We start from the raw sequence: 21,028 nt of genomic DNA, 5'->3' as shown, positions 1-21,028 counted from the left end.
AGCATCGACATGATCTTCAAGGTAAAACACTTGCTTGACTTGGTCAACAGAAACATATTTATCTTTTTTGTGACCTTGTCGACTAAAATCCACAAGTGTGAAGCCAAGATCATCAACCCTTATTCATTTATCATTACTTGTCCATTTACAAGGAACAAGGGAGCTTTAAAGGCATGGTAGTCTAATTCCCATATCTCTAGTATGGTACCGTAAAATGTCAAATTACTTTCTACGGGGTTCAAATCCTTAGCACTAGAGACCTGGACTTCTTTAGCAATGACAGACACCCCTCTGTTTTGAACAAAACGTATATCATCTCGTTACCTTGTAAAATATCACACTTCGTTCACTACATAACCTTGATAAGTTAATACTGAAAATGATGGCTTGGCGACGAGCCATCTTATCATTTCGGAAACACCTTCTCTGTTATATCTTAGTTCATCATTCACCTATGAATATGATAAGAAATTTTAAATCCTAAATAGCTAATAGTAGCCATTACTTACAGATCAAAGAACCTAATAAAAAACTTACTTTATTTTGAAACCAATAAGCAAATAGTTGATTGTGCTCTCTCATGAGCCAATGTAAGCTTTTCCTTTTCCGACTGTGAATTTCTTTAAGATATTCCTTACGCATTCTGAAAATGCATATGGAATGATATATTAAAGACACATTATAAGACAAATTACTGGACAATGAGGAATTGACAACAAGAAAGTGAATAAACTCATAGAATGTATGGCAGCACTTCAGCGTTATTTAGAAGGACATGTAGATGTGCTTCATCTCGCTTCTTTTCTTCCACTGATTTTATTATCACAATGAATAATGGACTAGATATCTTATTATCTTGGTCCTTTATATGACCGGCAGTGGCGTATTCTGACTAAGAAACTTGGTGCAAAATTCTATGGACTCTTCTCCAAGGTAACTCTCTGCCATAAAACCTTCGGGATAATAACGGTTTCAAACATAACACTTTAGTACTTTATTAAACCGTTCAAACGCAAACATCCACCTATAAAATACTGGTCCACATAAGCGTAGTTCCTGAACCAAGTGGACTATTATATGTACCATTACATCAAAAAATTATGCATGAAAAACCTTTTCTAGATCGCACAAGGTTGGTATGACATCTGACTGCATCTTATCCAGTTTTGACACATCTACTACTTTATTGCACAAAGCATTAAAAAAGAAACACAATCTAATAATTGTGACCCTAACATGCTTCGGAAGAATGGAGCATATTACAACCGGTAGTAATTGTTGGAGAAGGATGTGGCAATCATGTGATTTCAGCCCGTAAATATTTAAATCAAGCATGAAAATATAATTTTTGATGTTCGATGCATGTCCGTATGGAAGTTTCATCGACATTAATGATGACAAGAAAGTCTTTTTTTTCTGCCTCTGACAAGGTAAAAGGAGAAGGAGGCAAATAGGTTTCTTTACTCCTACTTGGGGAGCCAAATCAGATCTAACACCCATTTCCATCATATTACAATGGGTTGCCGCACTATCTTTTTTCTTATGGTGCATATTTAGTAACGTGCTAATCAGACTATCACATACATTTTTCTCGAAATGCATGATATCAATACTGTAATAACTCGAATTTTTGAGACCTTGTAAAACGTTTAATGAATAGTAACCCTGACGGACGGGAAAACCTTTTGAGCGCACATAATGTAATGCATGAGAAAATGAGTTTCGGAGTTGATATTATGATTATACGTACCAAATGAGTATATGCAAACGCTATTAGTTTTCAAAGAAAACGAACTTTGAAAAACGACCGTATTTACGACTCATTTAGGATTAGGGGAATCACAATATAATTACGAGATTAAAATCCTACGGATTTATATTCAAGTAGGATAAATAAAATATAAGGAATAAATACGAAAGGAATTACATCGCGAACCATTTACGAGTGAGTATTACGAAGAACGTTTAAGTAACCGAGCGAACGCGTAAACGATTAAATAAACGTAACGCACTAACTAAACCATGGTAAGGAAGTAACCATGGCTACTTCATCAAATAGTGAGCTAACGATAGGATGATCAAGCTAGCTAGGAAAATAGTGTGCTAAGGAAGCTAAACCTTGTACTTAGCTTGTAAGCTAGCAAGCTACAAAGATTTGTCCCTAAGATTTGCAACCAAGAATCAACCTAGAATGCTATACTAGGAGAATAAAATCAATTGCAAAGATATCACCTCATCTTCCTAGAAGCAACCTAGCAAAGCATCCAAGAGAAGCAACCAAGAGTAGTATAAATACCCCCCCATCCCAATTGCTTCCATTCGGCAATTTGAAGAAAAAAAGGGGAATTCAAATTCAAATCTTCAAGTTCTAGCTCTTGTAAAATCATCCAATTAATTCTAAAGCCTCCTAGCAATTAAACTAAGGTAAGAAAATTCTTTCATCTCTTTTTATCAAGGTTTGATGGGTGGAATAAATTCAAGAAACTCACTAGTGAATAGTATGAATAGTAACCTCTCTTTGGTTTCTTGATTTCAATGGTGGTTTTAGATTCTAAAAATCATACCAAGCACTTCCAAGCCTTCACCATCATCAAGAACACATCTCAAGCTTTCAAGAAAGGTAAAAATCTTTGGCCCAACTTTATTCAAGATTCATTTTAAGATCCATTTAGTATGTGGTAGTAAACCTAGTATAATAAGTGTTATGGGTGAAATCTTGATGATTAAGTTAAATAGATTTAAGGTTGGTTGTTGTTGCCTCAAGAACATGATGTTCTTGAGAGGAGTTTTTGTGTTGATGATGATATGATTATTTTTGGTGGTTGTGTTAACAGTTAGGGCGTAAACAAAACCCCGATCGTAAACGTAACTCCGTTAAAACCAATAAATCGCAACTTTAAGTTTCTGCAGAAATTCCCGAAGTTGTAAACTGTAATTTCTTAAAAATAACCTGCTTTTAGGATAGACAATGTTATAAGGATCGTTTAGGTGCTTGAATCGCTTGATTCCGATTTACGGATCAAAAGTTATGGTCGTTTTACTAAAAGTGATTTACGCGACAAAAACTGCTACGAATCACGAATTTGAAAATATAAAGGATAGACTTAAAGTGTTCATAAATCATGAAATTTATATAGAGAGTAACATATTGAGTTTCCTAACTTTCATAAATATTTCAAGTGAAAATAATGATTTCTCAATTTTATAAAATTATCGGAGCCGAGACCGCGCGAGTAGAAACCGTGAGAATCCATAAGCAGAGCCGACGGCGATAATAAGAATGAACCTAAGATACTTGGGAAAATGAAGTGACCATAATGTGAATATGACTTAAAGGAATGATAATGGTAGTGTAAGTTGAGAGGGTGCATAATAAGTAGCGCATGAGTGCGGGTTACCGTAAATTAGAACGGAACCTAACGAAATGAAATGTGTTTATGGTTATAGATTTCCGAGCGGAAACTAGAGCATCCTCCACCTCGAGATACCTAGGCAAGTTTACGAACCCAACTCCATTTTACTGTTGTGTTGTAAAAAGGATTGTTTTACTATCATTGCATAAATACCATGTTTTCCATGATACGTAGTTGTTGAAGTTTCGCATAATGTAGCGATGTTGTACGATAAATATATATCGTGAAATTTTTATTTCGCTTTAAGCGTGACATATTATATGAGACCGAGACTCGGTCGGGATTTAAGATAAAACCCGGGAATCATTCCGATGATATTATAGGATGATTATAAGTCCATAATAGTACGTTTTAAAGGGACTCAACGTCCACTTACGAAACATTAAAACACCTCAAACTTTTATTAAAACAATTTCCCAACGATCATATTCCCTCAACTATATTTTATTGATTCGAATAATAAATACTATATACTTATTATTTTATCATGGGTGTAGTGTACCACAGCAGTTATTTATTTGAAACCTGATTAATCATTAAAGATTAATAATTATGTAGACACAAACTAGTTGAGGAATATTATTTTTAAATATTCTTTTAAAGAGTAAACTCATTCGAGGTTTAATTATTTATCGATCATCATTTAATTATTTATTATTTATGAAAGGGTTTATTATTGATTTAAAAATCACAGATCCTGATTTAAAATATACTTTCTGATTTCGGAATATCATTCGAATAATTTCAGATGGTCGGTGAATATTATCCCGACTTATTAATATTTTGAATATAGTTTCAAGGAGAAACTTTTCCCCCTTATTAATTATATGTTGACAACGGTCAACTCACATCCTTAGTACTTCCTCCGAAACTTTCGGAAGTACATATATATATATATACATTAAAGCTATGCCTATCAACAAGCAAAACGCTTGGAGGAACTTCGATGTGGTTCGAGTTCTCGAGATATGATAGGATTTCCTAATGGACAAGGGAGGGGTAGGATCCAAGTACTTCGTGTATTGGATAGACTACTGGTACCGTAGGAGACGGTACAATATGTACCTATGGACCTGCGAAGTGTGTGTATACCCGAAATGAGGACACATAGCCCGTATGCGGCAAGGGTGATAACCAAGATGTGAAGGTGTCGTCCCTCTACTAGTAGAAAAGGTTACTATTATCGTATTACGACTGATCATCATATACGGTGGCTCCAACGAGTGTCCTAATTCTTCCAATTGGATTTGCGATGCAATACCGTAACCCAATCCTAGGTGCTGGGTTTACTATTAAGGTATTCGCAGGTTATTAAAATCCCTTAAAGAATTGTTTTCATAAGAAGATGTGTATCACCAAGGAAAACTATTTTCGAATAAAACATAATTATCATATATGATGTTATCATACAGTCATTTTCATACTGTACTTTATTATGCTGGGCATTATAGCTCACACTTGTTTTCTTAAATTGACACAACACAACAGTGAATCAAGATGCCTGCCATGAGAACCACAGCCAGGAAACGGGTAGGAAATGGCCAGTTGTTCCGTAGATTGTTTGGTGATGTACCACAGGTAGTCAGAATAAGTTGGATTAGTTTCAGTTGTTTATAGTTCGGTTTATTTATAAGTATGACTTATGTAAGGTAAAAAAACAAGAAACGTATATTTGGCCGGCGGACTAGCCTTACTTAAAGGTTACTCCCCGGTAAGATTAATTACTTTTGGGTTGTAATAAATATCACTTGATGGTTGACAATTACTCTAGTTATGATGGTTCATTTCCAAGACAATAACATGTAAGTGTGTGAGTGTGTGTGTGATAAGTGTGGGGTCGTGAAGCATGAGTATTTATATACTGTAGTGTGAGTTGTGTGAGTTAGATGGCGTGGCCTCCGAGACTCCTGACCCCGGGTTTTGGGGCGCCACAAATACAGTGCCTAACATGGTAAAATGCCCAGTATTCTAACTCAAAAAATAATGACTTTTTCTTTCATGGACTTTCAACATTCTTTGCCTTCTTCATTTTCTTCCCAAATTCAAATTTGAGTTTTTCTTGCTCTGCTATCACTTCTTCTCCGGATAGTGTTCGACGCGGCTCCCCAAACTCTTGTTGTCCATTAAAAGTAGCATTTTGCCTTCAATAAGGATGATGTAGAGGCAAATATCGGCGATGATCTTGGTAGCATATTTTCCTACTACGAGTCAAATATTTAGCTCCGGTGTCATCTCCACAAACTGGACAGCGCTTATAACCCTTATTGACGCAGCCGGATAAATTTCCGAGCAGGGAAGTCATTTATGGCCATATTAAAATTGCTTTTAAAGTGAAAAATGATTTGTTATACACATTAGACACATTTGGTTTACCTTCCTCCCAAAGCTTTTTCAAATCATCAATCATCGGTTGTAAGTAGTTTTCGATGTTATTACCAGGCTTATGCGGGCCAGGGACCAATATCGACAACATCATAAATTTTCTTTTCACACATAACCAGGGAGGAAGATTATAAGTCACCAATATGACTGGAAAGCAACTATATCTATTAGATAGGCCATTATTGTGCGGGTTTACACCATCCGCCGAAAAAACAAAAAGAAGGTTTCTTGTTCACTACCGAAGGAGGGCCACCTATTGTTAGGGCGAAAACACGCGCTAATAACACACACAAGTATACGCGTTCGCAAGTAATATAGAATACTTTCTAGTTCGTTCCCACAGAGACTCAAACTAATTATGTTCAATTACACTCACTCACCAATGTATGATTACTTCTCAATGTTAAACAATAACACTTAGATTGATTAACTATTTATTAACTACAATTAACTAGGAGAATTAAGCAGTTAATTAACACTTGAATGAACAATATTAAAACACTCATGAGATCACAACTTCATTACTACTTCCTTCAATAGTCATTGTTATTACCCTTAGCATGCAACAGTGATGATATTAATCGAACAACACAAAACTAATAAAAGCCAACTTTCATTGTACTAATACAATTCTACCAAGTATCCACAATTAAGATAGAAGTTGAATAGGCATCAATTATGTTGAGTCCCTATATGTCTACAGAAATTGACAACATAACGATTTAAGCACAAGATATTTCTTTTGATTATATAGGGCAAATAAAACGGTTAGAGTTACCCACTAATCATGTATACACATACATGAACCTATGCTAGCATGGCAAGTTCTAAATCTCAAGATCCACCATCGCTTCACAAGAGATTAACACCCTATCTTATATGTTCATGACGCACATAAGACGAATAAGCACAACCAATACTAGATATCATACAATCATCACACACTAAGGTATTAAACAATTAACTAAAGAATTCCATAGTAAATCCGTTACGACCCCATGATCACGATTAGCCCATGATAGCACTCATCGTCATCATGGGTTCATATGAAAACATGATAATAACACACGAGAATAATAACTAAAACTACTTATATTAAATCAGAGTACGTCACAAGAGTAAATAGGTTCAAAGTAAAAAAAACTAGCATCCAACGTTACAACGAAACAAAGAATCACAAGAAAATATGTTTCCTCTTCGTTACGGTGTGCTAAAACGGTCTTCTTCCTTATCTCCTCGCTCTTCGATAAATACTACGACCCAGCCTTTGTGAAACATCTCTAAAAACTACTTACATAGGAGTCCCATAATACCCAGCTATCTCAGAAGTTGGAAGCTCAACAGAATTAGGAGTCTAAAAATAATATTTTCAAATTACGTCTCTGAGCGGGCGCTCAGCATTCCTGAGCAGGCGCTCAGCTTCCTGAGCGGTCGCTCAGCAGAGCTGAGCGGGCGCTCAGACCTCTTCAAGAAAATGCTCTATTTTTCTCCCGTTTCTTCACTGCAATATGCTCCTATCTTCCCGCTTGCAATGCCAAACATATGCCAAGGCTTATTCTTGATAAAATCTCTCCAGAAATGCAATTAACACCCTGAAATGCACAAACACTAGAAAAACGCATCAAATATACAAAATACTTGATTTCAAGACACCAATTCAAGCCATTATAAGACGTTCTAAGTGGTATAAAATGCCATGTATCACACCCCCAAACTTAAATCGATGCTTGTCCTCAAGCGTCAAAGACTCAAAAACAAAACAAAAAAAACATGCATGAATGCAATCTATATGAAATGCAGCGATCCCCCTTACTACGACCGAACCAACCAACTTACGACATCTCAACAAATGCAATTAGGCGAATAAAGATCAATCAAATCATGTAAACCAACATACAGCCGGAAACGTGGTGTGTGCGGATGCTTAACAGATATGCTTTGAAACTAGATCAATTATCATAACTCGACTATCCTCAAGGTAATCACATGATTATATGAAGAATAAAATTCTAGGCACAAAATGACTTATAATACTTCAAGATTACTGGAGCTTATTATGGAATCATGCTTTTTATTTATCACAACAAACAAATGCTTATTTGACCGTGCAATGAGTGAGGTCCACAAAAGACTTATGCAATGACATCCATGTAGCGAGCGTTAGGTTAGCGGATCCCAGACTATAAAAGCCTTAGGTAAGTAGGCACAAAGTCCCCTAAGAACTTAATAACTTGAATATCAAAGAGCCCACTCGTGATCAATTATGCATTAACTCTCTATTTTTTCTTTTTTTTTTCTTTTTTTTTTCTTTTTTCTATTTTTTTATATTTTTTTTCAAAATTTCTGAGCAAGTGCGTTTCGCTCAATCTTGCTCAACCCTAGACTACTCGCATAAAAATATGAGCCGGCTACTAGCCATTTGACGCCTAGCCACAATTAGCAATGAATTCCACTTTTTACTCCAATTTTTCTTTTCATGCCTTTTATCACTAAGAACCTATTATAAATTCTAAGCATAATCAATAGATTAACCTCGAAAACCATCAAACCATAACAACAATCTAGTCCCTAAGCATTCTCTAAGACTTAGTGAAATTACAAGTGTTTCTAGCATGCATGTCAACCTACAAGACTCAACATCACTTTAACGCTATCACTACACTCTCATCAACATCACAAATCAATTGGCACAGCAACGCAAAAGGGATCATGGTATATGCATGAGCTACTTGACATGATACATAAAGTTATAAATTAAAAAAAACTATATGGCAAAAATATGCAACTATATGAACTAAACTATTATGATTATGCAACTATATGACACACACAAAATATTCCTTAACTACCCACCCCAAACTTCAAATCTTCACTATCCCCGGTGAAGGTAGTAGAAAGGAACACAGGGTATACCTACTCGGAGAGATCATCATCATCACCCTCGGAGGGTGGTGTATCAGGAGGCGGATATGCAGAGTCCTCACCAAAAACTGGCCACTAGATGTCAGCTCCAAGGCCCCTAAAAGCAGTCCCAAGCGCAAGGGTGAGCTCCTGAGCAAACCTGCTCTGCGTCATGTACATAGCATCCATCCCCCTCGACAGCCTCCTATACTGGGCATCAGCCATCCCAGCAGCCTCCTGAGCTCTAGAAGAACCAGCCTCATCACGCCTTGGCCTCTCCATGGCAGCACCACATGCTGGATGCCCTCCTGGAAGACGATAACCCAGCCCATGCTCCTCGGGCTCTCCACCAGTCCACTCTTGCATCACATGCAGAGTCCCAGAGTCAATAGGAGCGGTCGGCAACTACAACTGCTCGTGAGACGGCCACTGAACTCCCACTGCTCGGCAAAGCTTTGTAACCATCATGTGCTTAGCTCCCCTCAAAAACTTCAGAATTCCTTGGTAGATGAACTCACCAAGGTCCACATAGTACTCTTCATTCAAAATTCCCCATAACAACTGTGCTCTCTCAACTTTGACATCATGTGCATGTGAAGTAGGCAAAATATTAGCACAAATAAAAGCATTCCATGCACGGGCATACCTATTCATCGCAATCGCCGGAAAATGGCGATACTCGTTAGTCCCAGTCTTGAAGGTCCAAACTGTGCCCGATCTACAGAGAGTAGCACAAATCAAATCCAAGTCAAAATCCTCAGCAATCTTCTCCTTCCAATTCTCCTCCGTGGGCTTCCTCTGTCGCTGCCCAATCACACGGCGAATCGTCACAGGGTGATAATCCACCGTCATCCCCCGCACAACAGAATACCCATTCTTTTCAGCCTTCGCGTTCGTATAGAACTCGCGGACAACGCTCATCGGAACTGCCTCAGGAGACTCATAAAAAGCAATCCAACCCTTCTCAACAATCATTGGCAACAACTCACCATCCCTCCCCGATGGTAAGAATCCGCTCTCCTTCAAAATCGGCTTACCCAGAAGCCTAGTATACTCCACCTCAGCAGCCCTATCAAACAAACGAGGCCTCGCAGCAGTACCCCTCGAAGAATCAGTAATAGGGACAATGCTGCTGCTATCAATAGTCCCGGATCTCTTGGGTGCCATCGAAACTGAGAAAAAGTATTTAAGATTTGTGTTTTTGAATATGGGAGAAAGTTTAAGGTTTGAAAGTGTATGGGGAGTATATGGAATAGTTGTATGTATATATAGGGTAGAGATTAGGGTAAAATTTGATTAGGAGTGGGTTTGAGGGTTAAAAACATGGGAATGGGAAGATAATTCGTGGGTAATGGGGCTGTGTTTTATTTTTGGATTTTTCAGATTTTTTTGGATGTTTATAAGACTTAAAAAAAATTCTCCCAGTCGGACCCTGAGCGGTCGCTCAGCAAAGCTGAGCGGGCGCTCAGCAGAGCTGAGCGGGTGCTCAGGGATTTACTGGAAAAAAAAATTCCTTGCCCTGTTTTTCTGATTTTTTTGTGGTTTTGGATAGGTTACTAACTTCTAAGGGTTCCTGTTACAACAAATCATGGGTTGCCTCCCAAGAAGCGCTTCTTTTTTGTCATTAGCTTGACGTAGAGTACCTTAATCAAGTTAACAATAGAACGGCACTAACCACTTCCCGGTTTGCCATGTCCCCATAGTAATGCTTCAAACACTGACCATTAACCTTGAATGCTTGGTCCGGATCATTCTCAAAAATCTCCACCGCTCCATGTGGAAACATAGTTTTGACAATAAAAGGTCCAGACCACCTTGATTTCAACTTTCCAGGAAAAAGTCGGAGACGAGAGTTAAATAAAAGAACTTGTTGCCCCGGCACAAATGACTTAGGATATAACTTCCTGTCGTGCCACCTTTTCATTTTTTCCTTGTACATTTTGTTGTTCTCGTACGCTTGGAGTCAAAATTCATCAAGTTCATTTAGCTGAAGTATTCGCTTCTTTCTAGCTGCATCTAGATCCAAGTTCAACTTCTTCAACGCCCAATAGGCCTTATGCTCAAGCTCCGCAGGTAATTGACATCCCTTACCATACACAAGTTGAAACGGGGACATCCCAAGTGGAGTCTTATATGCTGTTCTGTAAGCCCAAACAACTTCATCGAGCTTTAAAGAACAATCCTTCATTGACGGACAAACAACCTTCTCTAAAATGCGCTTTATCTCTCTATTAGACACTTCCACTTGACCATTCATTTGCGGATGATAGGCAGTAGCAACACTATGATTCACATTGTACCGCTGCATCATAGAAGTGAACTTACGGTTGCAAAAATGCGACCCATCATCACTTATGATTACTCGTGGCATTCCAAATCTTGTGAAAATCTGCTTATGAAGAAAATTTAACACTACCTTTGCATCATTCGTTGGTAGAGCTTTGACTTCTACCCATTTTGAGACATAATCGACTGCCAGCAAGATGTACTGATTATTGCAGGATGAGACAAATGGCCCCATGAAATCGATTCCCCAAACATCAAAGATCTCAACTTCAAGCATCACATTTAACGGCATCTCATCCTTTCTCATAAGATTTCCCACTCTTTGGCAACGATCAAACTTAAAACGAACCTATAAGCATCCTTAAACAAAGTAGGCCAGAAAAAACCTGCTTGCAGAATACGAGCTGTCGTCTTCTCACCACCATAATGTCCACCATAAACTGTGGAGTGGCAGTCTCGTAATATCCCCTCCATCTCACAGAATGGGATACATCTCCTGATGATCTGGTCAGCTCCCTGTCTAAACAAATATGGTTCATCCCACATATACCACTTCACCTCATGTAGAAACTTCTTCTTTTGAGCTGTATTCAAATTAGGAGGCATTATATTGCTGATAAGATAATTCACAATATCTGCGAACCATGGCTCTTCCTCTTGAACTGTGAACAACTGCTCATCCGGAAAAGATTCGTTGATCAATGTCTTATCATATGAATTAGACTCGGGATTCTCCAATCTAGAGAGATGGTCATCTACTTGATTCTCAGTACCTTTTCGATCCTTGATCTCTAACTCAAATTCCTGTAGCAAAAGCACCCAACGAATGAGTCTAGGCTTCGAATCCTTCTTGGAAACCAAATAGCGAATGGCCGCATGATCAGTGAACACTGTCACCTTTGTCCCAAGCAAATAAGATCGAAATTTTTCGAAACCAAAGACTATAGCCAAGAGCTCCTTCTCAGTAGAGGTGTAGTTCATTTGAGCTCCATTTAAGGTCTTACTAGCATAGTAGACCACATGAAAGAGATTATTCTTGCGCTGCCCAAGAACTGCGCCCACCGCATAATCACTCGCATCACATATCATCTCAAAAGGCTCTGCCCAATGCGATAATAACTGGTGCAAATATCAAACTCTTCTTGAGAGTCTCGAATGTCGTCAAGCATCCATCATCAAATTTGAAAGGCACATCCTTCTCAAGCAAGTTGCACAATGGCTTAGATATCTTCGAAAAGTCCTTGTTGAAATGCCGATAAAAACCCGCATGACCAAGAAAACTAAGGATTCCTTTCACAGAAATAGGTGGTGGAAGATTTTCAATGACTCCCACCTTGGCTTTGTCCACCTCAAGACCCTTGCTAGAGACCTTATGCCCAAGAATAATGCCTTCACGCACCATAAAGTGACATTTTTCCCAATTGAGCACCAAATTAGTTTCCACATACCTTTTGAGCACCGCTCGAAGATTATTCAAACATTCATCATACGAATGTCCAAAGACGGAGAAGTCGTCCATGAACACCTCGACATTATTTCCAATCATATCAGAGAATATAGCCATCATACATCTCTGAAAAGTGGCCGGTGCGCCACATAAGCCAACCGAAACTCTGCGAAAAGCAAACGTGCGAAATGGACAAGTGAAGGTAGTCTTTTCTTGATCCTCTGGTGCAATACATATCTGATTATACCCCGAATAACCATCCAGAAGACAATAATACTCGTGACCGGCCAACCTGTCAAGCATCTGATCAATAAATGGAAGAGGAAAGTGATCCTTCCTCGTGGCCTTGTTCAACTTTCTGTAGTCCATGCATACCCTCCATCTTATGACTGTTCGAGTGGGGATGAGCTCGTTCTTCTCATTTGCTACCACAGTGAGACCTCCTTTCTTAGGTACATATTGCACGGGGCTCACCCAAGAACTGTCAGAAATAGGATAAATGATTCCTGCATCCAGCCACTTCAGAATTTCTTTCTTCACCACTTCTTTCATAATAGGATTAAGTCTGCGCTATTGCTCAACAGTCGGCTTACTACCCTCCTCTAGAAGAATCTTATGCATGCAGTATGAAGGGCTGATCCCCTTAATGTATGCTATAGTCCATCCGATAGCCGATTTGAATTCTCTCAAGATCCTCAAGAGCTTGTCCTCCTCACTACCTAAAAGGTCAGATGCAATAATAACATGTAAAGTAGATGCATCACCTAAAAAAGCATACCTCAAGTGTTCAGGCAATGGTTTAAGCTCCAAGGTAGGTGCTTCCTCAATTGATGGTTTGAGCTTTCCTTCAGCATTTTTGAGGTCAGAAGTACCAAGAGATTCAAATAGCATGTCTAGATTTCGCCTCCAAGAAGGAGCATTTAGATATTGTAGTTGCTCATTGCCATCCTCATCATCACTGTCAAAATCCCCCACTAAGGCTTTCTCTAATGCATCAGACATTAACATATGATCAAGTTCTGAAGTAACCACAGAATCAATCAAATCCACTTTTAAGCACTCCTCATCTTCTGTAGGGAATTTCATCACTTTGAATACATTGAATATCACATCCTGATCCTGCACCCTCATAGTAAGTTTACCTTTCTGCACATCTATAAAGGTACGGCCTGTAGCCAAGAAAGTTCTCCCCAAGATTATGGGAATCTTCTTATCTTCCTCAAAATCCAGAATAACAAAGTCTGCAGGAAAGAAGAGCTTATCCACCTTTACTAGCACATCCTCCACTATGCCTCGTGGGTATGTAATAAAACGATCAGCCAATTGTAGAGACATGTAGGTGGGCTTTGGATCAGGCAAATTCAACTTTTCGAAGATCGACAACGGCATCAGATTGATGCTTGCTCCCAAATCACAGAGGCACTTGTCAAAAGACAACTTGCCAATGGTGCAAGGAATGGTGAAGCTACCTGGATCTTTAAGCTTTGGAGGTAACTTTTGTTGCAGCACAGCACTGCATTTTTCCGTTAAAGCAACGGTCTCAAGGTCATCCAGTTTCACCTTCCTTGAAAGAATACTCTTCATAAATTTCGCATAACTAGGCATTTGTTCCAGAGCCTTAGCGAAAGGTATATTAATGTGAAGTTTCTTGAACACCTCCAGAAACTTACCGAACTGCTTATCCAGCTTTTGTTGTTGCAATCTCTTAGGGAAAGGTGGTAGAGGATAAAGCTATTTCTCCCCTGTATTACCCTCAAGCAGAGTGTGTTCAACAGTAGTCTTCCTTGGTTCCGCCACTTTCTCCTTTTGCTTAGCTTCTTCATCACCAACTTCAGCTTCTCCTTCTTTTGCTTTTTCAGCATCAACAATTTTTCCAGACCTTAAGGTAATAGCCTTGACTTGCTCTTTAGCTTCCTTCCTTCCTGGCACTTCAAAATCACTGGGAAGTGTGCCAGGTTGATGATTGAGCACTGCATTGGCTATTTGACCGATTTGATTTTCCAAGGTCTTGATAGAAACCGCCTGACTTTTGCACAACAGCTTAAGTTCCTCAAAATCAGCACTAGAGGGTAGAGCTGCACCTCCTTGTTGAGGATATGATTTCCTTTGAGCATAATGTTGTGGTTGCTGGAATCCAGGTGGATTGAACTGTTTACTTATGCCTTGCTGATATGGTTGCTGAATAGCGTTCTGATTATTACTCCAGCTGAAATTTGGATGATTTCTGTTGTTAGGATGATAAGTAGCTGGCACAGGCTGCTGCGGTCGTTGATAATTGTTCACATACTGAACATATTCATTAACAAGAGAACACTGATCCGTAATATGAGAACCTGCACAAAGCTCATAGACCATAGCTATCTGATTGACTCCATAGGTGGCTAGATAATCGACCTTCATAGACAGCGCTTGGAGCTGCGCTGCAATAGCTGTAGCTGCATCAACTTCCAGAATACCTGCTACCTTCCCAGGAATCATCCTTTGAGTTGGGTTTTGATGCTCATTTGCAGCCATAGTCTCAATAAGATTATAAGCCTCAATATAGCTTTTGGCCCACAAGGCGCCTGCAGCTGCTGCATCGAGCATTGGCCAAGATTGGGCCCTCAAACCATTATAGAAACCAGTGATCACCATCCAATCAGGCATTCCATGATGTGGACACTTTCTCAATATCTCCTTATAGCGCTCCCAAGCTTCACACATAGATTATGTAGGTTGCTGCGTAAACTGAGTAAGAGCACTCCTCATAGCCGCAGTCTTCGCCGTTGGAGAAAACTTCACCAGAAACTTTTGCGCAAGATCTTGCCAAGTAGTGATAGACCCAGCTGGTTTAGAATGTAACCAGTCCTTAGCTTTATCCCTCAGTGAGAATGGGAAAAGCCTCAGCTTTATAGCCTCATCAGTTACACCATTATATTTGAAAGTACTACAGATCTCGACAAAATTCCTTATGTGCATGTTGGGGTCTTCAGTCGCAGCACCTCCGAAAGAAACAGAATTATGCACCATCTAAATAGTGCCCGACTTGATTTCAAAGTTATTGGCCTCAATAGCCGGGTGCATAATTCTAGACTGAATGTCATCAATTTTAGGCCGAGAAAAGTCCATAAGAGCTGGATCTGCCGGAACTATACCATCACCCATGATTACTGGCTCTTTCTGCTTACTTCCTGAATCCAAATCTTCAAAATCTATCTTCTCTAGAATATCAAGAACTTCGTATGTCTCCTCAGCCGTATCTAAAGTGCTCTTGCGAGTACGAGAACGGGTTTGCATAAACGCTAGCTAAAGTACCTGAAACATAACCGGAAACAATAAGTAACACGTCTTAATCACTGAGTCCTAATGACCACTGATGGTAAGTACATAAACTAAACAAATACGCCGAATCCCCGGCAGCGGTGCCAAAAACTTGTTAGGGTGAAAACACGCACTAATAACACACGCAAGTAATATAGAATATTTTCTAGTTCGTTCCCACAGAGACTCAGACTAATTATGTTCAATTACACTCACTCACCAATGTATGATTACTTCTCAATGTTAAAACAATAACACTTAGATTGATTAACTATTTATTAACTACAATTAACTACGAGAATTAAGCACTTAATTAACACTTGAATGAACAATATTAAAACACTCATGAGATCACAACTTCATTACTACTTCCTTCAATAGTCATTGTTATTACCCTTAGCATGCAACAGTGATGATATTAATCGAACAACACAAAACTGATAAAAGCCAACTTTCATTGTACTAATACCATTCTACCAAGCATCCACAATTAAGATAGAAGTTGAATAGGCATAAATTATGTTGAGTCCCTATATGTCTACAGAAATTGACAACATAACGATTTAAGCACAAGTTATTCCTTTTGATTACATAGGGCAAATAAAACGGTTAGAGTTACCTACTAATCATGTATACACATACATGAACCTATGCTAGCATGGCAAGTTCTAAATCTCAAGATCCACTGGCGCTTCACAAGAGATTAACACCCTATCTTATATGTTCGCGACGCACATAAGACGAATAAGCACAACCATTACTAAATATCATACAATTATCACACACTAAGGTATTAAACAATTAACTAAAGAATTCCATAGTAAATCCATTACGACCCCATGATCATGATTAGCCCATGATAGCACTCATCGTCATCATGGGTTCATATGAAAACATGATAATAACACACGAGAATAATAACTAAAACTACTTATATTAAATCAGAGTATGTCACAAGAGTAAATAAATTCAAAGTAAAGAATACTAGCATCCAACGTTACAATGAAACAAAGAATCAAAAGAAAATGTGTTTCCTCTTCGTTGCGGTGTGCTAAAACGGTCTTCTTCCTAATCTCCTCACTCTTCGATTAATACTACGATCCAACCTTTGTGAAACGTCTCTGAAAACTACTTATATAGGAGTCCCATAATACCCAGCTATCTCAGAAGTTGGAAGCTCAATAGAATTAGGAGTCTAAAAATAATATTTTTAAATTACGTCCCTGAGCGGCCGCTCAGCATTCCTGAGCGGGCGATCAGCTTCCTGAGCGGTCGCTCAGCAGAGCTGAGCGGGTGCTCAGACCCCTTCAGGAAAATGCTCTGTTTTTCTCCCGTTTCTTCGCTGCAATCTGCTCCTATCTTCCCGCTTGCAATGCCAAACACATGCCAAGGCTTATTCTTGATGAAATCTCTCCAGAAATGCAATTAACACCCTGAAATGCACAAACACTAGAAAAATGCATCAAATACACAAAATAATTTATTTCAAGACACCAATTCAAGCCATTATATGACGTTCTAAGTGGTATAAAATGCCACTTATCACCTGTAACCTATATTTTTCCAAGTTGGAGAGTCGGTTGGATATCGCATTTTACCATTTTGTGTCTGCTGTTGTGCATGGCAACGCATTAGTTCAGCGCTGGAAGGAGATTTAGATATATGTTTAAATCTAAGAATTATTGGGAAATACCACATGACTTTGGATGGAATATTAACCCTCTCTTAACCTTTCTTTGTCAACTTCCACCAAGAAAGTCGACATTTAGGACACTTGGTTGCATCAACATGTACACCCATGTACTTTACACAGTCATTCAGACATGAATGGAACTTTATGTACTCAAGACCTAAATTGGAGAGGGTTTTTTTTGCTTCATATGCATTACTAGGTAAAAAATTATCTTTGGGAAGTAGAGTCCCAGCAGAAGAAAGGAGGTCAATGAAGGCACTATCGGTAATACCAAACCTAGATTTCCAGTTATGCAACATCAATATCGACTCTAACTTAGTACAATCACTACCCTCATATAGAGGTTGCTCAATATCAGCTACGAACCTCCTAAACTAATACGAATCATTATCATATTGACCCGAGTTATATGTCTCTTCATAAACATTAACAGTTTCCGAAACAGCGACATGCTCCTGATCTTGCTTTGACGCATCATCAGAAGCTTGCTCAAGAGCTGGGTCTGAAGCTTGCTCTTGAGCTGGACAACTAGCACTCGAAGATTTAGGACCCGTAGAAGGAGTCTCCCCATGCCAGACCCAATGGACATAACCTAGACAAAAGCCATTATCATATATATGGCCCCTGATTGTTTTACAGAGAATTATTTAAAATTGGTGCATCGTCCATAGGGGCAAGGAATTTTGTTACGATCTTCACAATTTTCTTCAGCATATATCAAGAAGTTTTCCACCCCTATTTTAAATGCTAAAGAATCCCTATCTTGCAAAATTCATGGCTTATTCATCAAATTTCCCTACCTGATAGCCACTATAAACATTTAACATCTAACACGTACCTAACTTATTTATAATTATAATTATTGAATAAAAGGTATATCAAATTTGTGTTGGTTACCGGAGGGATTAATTATATACAATTAGAAAGATAATAAATACCTTGATATCCTAATAATTTATAGTACTAATTTATTACTCTAAGATCCTGTGCATATACCCAATTACAAAACTAGACTAAATTTTATAAACTAGACTAAATTAAATCAAGATATTTAAGCCGAGATATCACAAACACAAAGAATGTGAGCAGCTATCACCAAACAAACACCAAACAAAGCGAGATATTCATTACTCATCAAACATTGCTCCAAAACTATCAAATAGATCCCCTAAAAATTACTCATCAAACAGATCTATCTACAGAGATATTGCAACTAAACTAAATATCATAATCATCCCTAAGTGTTGAGTATTATTGAACCCCTCCAGGGGAGTTGGAATCATCTTGTAAAATATAAAATAAAATTGAAGGAATAAATCGGTTCTCAAGATTTACACATCATTAATCATATAATGATTTGAAAATATCACATAATTAAAAACACATAATTCGAAAATGTGCTCTATAGCTCAAGTTCAAAAGTCCATATTTGAGAATATCACATAATTAAAAATACATTCTTCCAAAAACAGAGCAAAAAGGTAAAAATAGAGAAACCCCATTAATGTAAACACAAACAAGTACAAAAGAAACCCCCAAAAAACAGAACATAAAACCCCCCAAAAAATGTTTCTTATATACATGCATAAAAGAAAAGATATAGAAAGGGAGAAAGAAGAATATACCTCAAAGTTCAAAAGCTCCAAATCTGTGAACCTCCAGATGCTCCAAAACCTCAAAATTCCAAAGCTCCAAATCTATAAACCTCCTGATGCTTCAAAGCTTCTGCTAGTTTATAATCATACTAGTTTGAAGCTCAATTTGAAATTAGGGTTTAGGAGAAAATAGAGAAAGACATGATAGATGAGCGGGAGTTTCAAGGTAAGAGAGAAATAGGGGAGAGATGAGAGATGAGAGAGAAATGAACGATGAAAGAGAAATGAGAGGTGAGAGAGACGAGAAAGAGACGGTGAGAGAGATGAGGGTCGCGGGAGAGATGAGAGAGGCGGGTGAGAGATATTTTGAAAAAGGGGGAAATAAGAATAAAGTGAATAATTTGTTAAAATTAAAGGGGGTGAAAGTGTTCTGAAACCAGGGGGAAAAAGACAAGTGAATTTTTATTTTTTAAAAATGGCCATAGGCAACGGTTAACAAAATCAATCAATGTCAAAGTTAAAAGTATATATTTTGATTTTTAATTTCTGAACATAGACAATGGCTACTATGTGAAACCGATGTCAGTATTTGTATTCAATATCACTTATTTTTAAACCGATGTTAAACAGGCTTTTAAAATCGGGTGCATTACATGCCAATCTCTAAACAGAGATGACGTATCTACTATATCTAGTAGTGGTATCTCATTCGTTAGTATAAAGAGTTTGGTATCTATGAGTTTGCTGATAAATATGCACATCTAACTTTGATTTGAACCAAAATATATGTCTTATTTTATTTTGTACTTAAATTTATATAAATTACAGATAAACGCTAATTCTCATTAAATTATTAAAAGATGTTTGGTTGTAAATTTAAAATGGCTAGATCAATAGTAAAATCTATAATTTGTTTATTTTTAAAAAAACCAGTAAGACACAAATAGAAGCATAAAGAAATATAAGAGGGGTCCACATTATAGATAAATCTAGGCTATACATAAATCAGTACACATAACTAAACTGTCTCGTCATGAAAACAAAGTTGACCTAATAGAATAAAAATATAATGGAGCAGCTCAGTTAGATATGAAAAAATATCAGCTCTTTCATATATGTCATTCTATTCATTTATCTTGCTCTCTCAATTATAATCTTCTCATTTTTTAAGCAATCAATAAATTAGAGACATGAGTTAATATTAATAAATATGTAGTTGATTAGTGTTATTCATACTTTATAAAGTGGATTAATTGTGAAACATATGTGACTTTGGTTGTTAAAATTTATGGTTAAATTTGACGTTTTCATCATTAAAAACATATTCATGATTTTTTTTCATTTATGCTATATACATTTATAAAAAAAATTGGTGACCTTGAGTGTGGTTCTTAGGCGTCCGTTTTGTTCACCAAGGATCATCGCTGGTTTAGTTCAAGAGTGGCACAAGATTGTTAAACTTGGCTTATTTTGTTTAATTTATTGTAAAATAATATATTTTATAAATATTAATATTAGAATATTCAAATTATGGAACTTATTTCAATATGATAGTAGTGGTAAAATTATAATTATTTTTTTGTCACGCATTATATGTCTTGTACTAATTCGAGGTTTCACGGAAGCAGTTTTTGGGGTTTTTTTTTTGCAAAATACGATTTTTTAAGTTTTAATTTACAAAAATACTATTTTGCAACCCGTTTTAGATATGAATACAACACAGAGGGGGGGTGAATGTGTTTTGGCTTAAATGGTTACTTTTTGATCGACTTTGGGTTTAGCAGTTGGTTGTTATCAATGAGTTTGTAGAATAGATGTTAAACATAAATAACAATGCGAATATGTAAAACAAAGATCTTCAAAACTCACTTAATTTTATATTAAAAATCAAGCAGTATTTTGCTACAAAATCTCTAAGTTCTTGGTTTAGAACTTAGCTTCTTTCTTGAGAGAGAATACAATTTCTAATCTATTCAGTCCTGTCTTAAATAAAGGACCTTGTTAACTTTAT

The 21,028-nt window shown here is 37.5% G+C and overlaps 1 non-coding gene across 1 annotated transcript; it reads left to right on the top strand.

The window, feature by feature from the left end:
* Positions 1 to 15,073: 15,073 nt before the first annotated feature.
* On the top strand, positions 15,074 to 15,180 carry LOC141709385 (small nucleolar RNA R71). Its single transcript, XR_012569964.1, has one exon. It is a non-coding gene; the product is annotated as a small nucleolar RNA R71 (small nucleolar RNA).
* Positions 15,181 to 21,028: the final 5,848 nt, after the last annotated feature.

This window comes from Apium graveolens, chromosome 2 (assembly GCF_009905375.1).
Source record: "Apium graveolens cultivar Ventura chromosome 2, ASM990537v1, whole genome shotgun sequence".
Taxonomy (NCBI): Eukaryota; Viridiplantae; Streptophyta; class Magnoliopsida; order Apiales; family Apiaceae; genus Apium; species Apium graveolens.
The sequence above is the reverse complement of the archived record's forward strand: the minus strand, read 5'-3'. Positions and strand labels throughout refer to the sequence as shown.